The sequence below is a fragment of the Archocentrus centrarchus genome, chromosome 16 (genome assembly GCF_007364275.1).
Source record: "Archocentrus centrarchus isolate MPI-CPG fArcCen1 chromosome 16, fArcCen1, whole genome shotgun sequence".
Lineage (NCBI taxonomy): Eukaryota > Metazoa > Chordata > Actinopteri > Cichliformes > Cichlidae > Archocentrus > Archocentrus centrarchus.
In genome coordinates this window covers 24,401,470-24,404,910 of record NC_044361.1, presented here as the reverse complement: position 1 = coordinate 24,404,910, position 3,441 = coordinate 24,401,470, and the positions used below count along the sequence as shown (strand labels likewise).

The 3,441-nt window shown below is 39.9% G+C and overlaps 1 protein-coding gene across 2 annotated transcripts in view; it reads right to left on the bottom strand.

The window, feature by feature from the left end:
* Positions 1–1,444: 1,444 nt before the first annotated feature.
* efna3b (ephrin-A3b) overlaps positions 1,445–3,441 on the bottom strand; it is a 69,162-nt gene continuing 67,165 nt past the window's right edge. For both annotated transcript variants that reach the window (XM_030749147.1, XM_030749148.1), the window contains one exon: positions 1,445–3,441. This exon is cut by the window's right edge and continues 1,456 nt beyond it. The gene's annotated coding sequence lies outside the window, so the exon portion shown is untranslated.

Genomic DNA, 3,441 nt, shown 5'->3' with positions numbered 1-3,441 from the left:
CTATGACCCTTGATTCTTTTCTTTTTCAGCCATTCTGCTGTATATTTGCTGTTGTGCTTGGAGTCATTGTCCTGTTCCACAAGCTAATTGTGGAAAACTTTAGATGTTGGACAGATGGCCTCACATTTGAATCTTGAGTACTTTGTTATACAGAGAAATTCATGGTTGATTGAAAGAGTGCACGGCGCCCAGGTCCTGTGGCTGCAAAACAAGCCCAAATCATCATCCCTCCACCACTGTGCTTGACAGTTGATTTGAGGTGTTTATGTTGATATGCTGTGTTTGGTTTTTGCTAAACATGGTGCTCTGCACAGCGGCCATATATCTTCATTTTGGTCTTGTCTGTCCAAAGGGCAGTGTTCCAGAAGATACAACATTGCATGCCAATGATCTTTTTTAGAAAGAAGAGGCTTTCTCCTGGCAACCCTTCCAAACATGCCATACCTATTCGGTCTTTTTCTAATTGTACTGTCATAAACTTTAACATTTAATATGCTAATGGCGGCCTGTAGAGTCTGAAATGTAGCTCCTGTTTTGTTTGGGTTAAATTTCTCTCGAGTATTGCACAGTCTGACCTTGAGGTGAACTTGCTGAGACGTCCATTTCTGGGAAAATTGTAGCATCGTGTTAACACACACCTGAATGCTCCAGAGCAGCAAACTGCCAAAACTTGCTGCTGATCACTTAATTAAGTGCATTTGATTAGTTGCACCTAGCTGGTATTAACCCTCTTTATTAATGTAAGGCCGTACTTAGTTTTTTACAGGACCACAGAGAATCCTTTGAAAAGTGTCCTTTTCACATGACTGTAAATATCCACACTTTGACTTCCTGTATCATCTATTGTCCTTCTAAATCTCTAACTCTATATTTTCCATCTCCCTCTCCTTCCTTTCACCTCTATCAGTTCATCTCCTTTTTGAGCTGTCCTGTCAGTCAGTGGCAAATACGGTAACTCTACCTATATGACAGAGACCTGTTGCATTACATCACAGTCTTTGAGCCTGGCTGCACTCTGACATCAGCAGCAGCTTTATCCCTCCATCAGCCGGTCCAGGCACACAGGTACACCCTGCTGCCCTGTCCCATTGTCATTCAAATGTTGGGCTGGTGATTGAAGTGCTTATCTCGCCTAATCGGAGTGTGTAAAGGTATTACTGCTGAGGGAGAGCCTTGCCACACCAGCTTTGATATGGAAAAAATCACATCTGTGAGCTTCCAAACAACATTATCTACAGAGAACTGAGTATACCAGGTAAAACCTTTTTCTGCAACCCCTCCATCTGTTGTCTTGGATTAACTCCATGCTTATTTCTTCTTTTTTTCCCCCAGATCCTCAAAGACTTAGAGAGCAGGGAGGGTGAGGGAGGAGATTAACACGGGGGTGCAAATAAAGAGGCAAACACACATCTTGTTAAAAGTAACATTTGTAAGCTTATTATTTTGTTATCATGATCATTGTTATAACCTCTGTTATGGTTCGTTCAGTTTACAGTTTATTTTCAAGTTCATTTAAAGTCATTCCAGTCGAAGGTAAACATGATTGTAACTGTTGTTTCCAACACTAGTAAATGCTTTTATTGTTTTGCCAGACAACAATCTGTCCCATTTTCTCATTCATACGCACACATGAAAAAATCAGAAACAAAGAGTCTGTCACTCACTCACTCTCTCAATAGTTTGCACACACGCACACACACACACACACACGAACGCAGGCACAAACACGCATACATATTTTCTTGCCCTCGTGTCTAAGTTCTTAAGTGCAGCTTCTTGAAGAGTGATTTAACCTTTCAAACTCTTCAATCCTCCCACTTCCCACCTGAACCCAAACCTTTCTTACTTCGCCCTCCCACAACGAGCTATATGTACACCTGGGGCTGGATCACGTGTGGCCTTTTAATTGGTTATTTCCACAAGCACAATCTTTTGTCAAGGTGACATTTCATCAGACTTTCTTGCATTCTTTCTAGTTTTCTTTACTAGTCAAGTTGGTCATTTGAACCTATTTAGGTCTCTAAAAAGGCCTAAACAGGCCAAGATTAGACCTTTAAAAAGAGTTCAAAATAAATCTTTGCCTCAGTGATATATCTATCTACCTATATACAATTAATAGCAAAAAGACTTAGCTTTATTTTAAAAGATTATCACTTTAGTAATTTCCTTCTTTAAATCTGGGAATTCTTTAAAATAAAAATGCATGGCCAAAATGAAAATGAGAACAGATAAAAACAGCTAACAAATATCAACTCTTTGCCCATGCTATAAATTCCTCAACCCAAAAATGTTTCAGCTTATAATTCCCATGAGGACAAACATGTCCTGTACAAACATTTTTTTTAAATCTCATGCCCTTGCTGATTAGTCTTGGCATAAGACTAAAATAATGGCTTCAAAACAGGCCTTTACAAACCAATATGTGATGTCACTGTGGCTACGTCCATCTTTTACATACAGTCTATGCTCCAGAGCCAGAGATTTCATTTAAAGTTTCATGAGCTGACTAATGCTTCTATCTCCTAACTCATATTTCATGTATATAATCAGTGTCTTTTAAAGGAAATAAAGCAATGCACCGGTGTTGTTGTCAAAAACACAGTATGCAAGATAACTTTACCTTACAGTTAAACAAGATGAAGAGAATCACAGAGTGCAGCCCAGGTTTACATAAAGCTTAACCCACCCGTCTTCCCCTCTCAACACAAGCAGTTGTGTACCACAGCAAACTCAACAAAACTGAAATTAAAAAAGGAAAACCAGAAAGAAAACTGAGCTTCAAGTTTGCAAAAATGCTATCACATTTCACCTCGTCAGATTTCAAAACATTAGAATTCCATTCTTTGTCTGTTGTGACAAGTACTTGAACGCCTCGCGTGCCAGTGGGCGAAGCCGCCTGTCGTTCGTCCTGATCGACTGACAGCCAGCTGGCAGGCCATCGTCGCCATCCTCTTTATTATCATTATAACCAACATCATCTTCATCATTGTTATCAGCTACTATGGTAAGCCATGCCCTACAAGCGTCCATCATTGGCAGGGTACGGTAACCATGGTGAATAAGGTGCTAGTTGCTATGGAAACGCTATTCTGAAGCAACCAACTGGTACATTTGTTTGAGTTTGGAACTGCTGTACCTCCCCACCAAAGCACTTGGTTTGTATGTATAACTTGTTGCTTTAGTTGTGTTTTGATTTTTTTTTTTTTAATTTTGCATTTTCATACTTATATGATGTACAGTATGTGGATGGATGTGGGTTTTTTTTTTTAGGTTGTTAGTACCTTTTAAAATAGTCTCTCTCTCACTCTCAAACACAGACAAACAGCACACTCAGAAATGCCCCCCACCCCCCCAACTCAGGCACACATAAAACACTCAAACAGAAACACAAAAAAACGTGGCATCTGACATATGGGTGCACAGAGAATGGGGTTGGTAGAG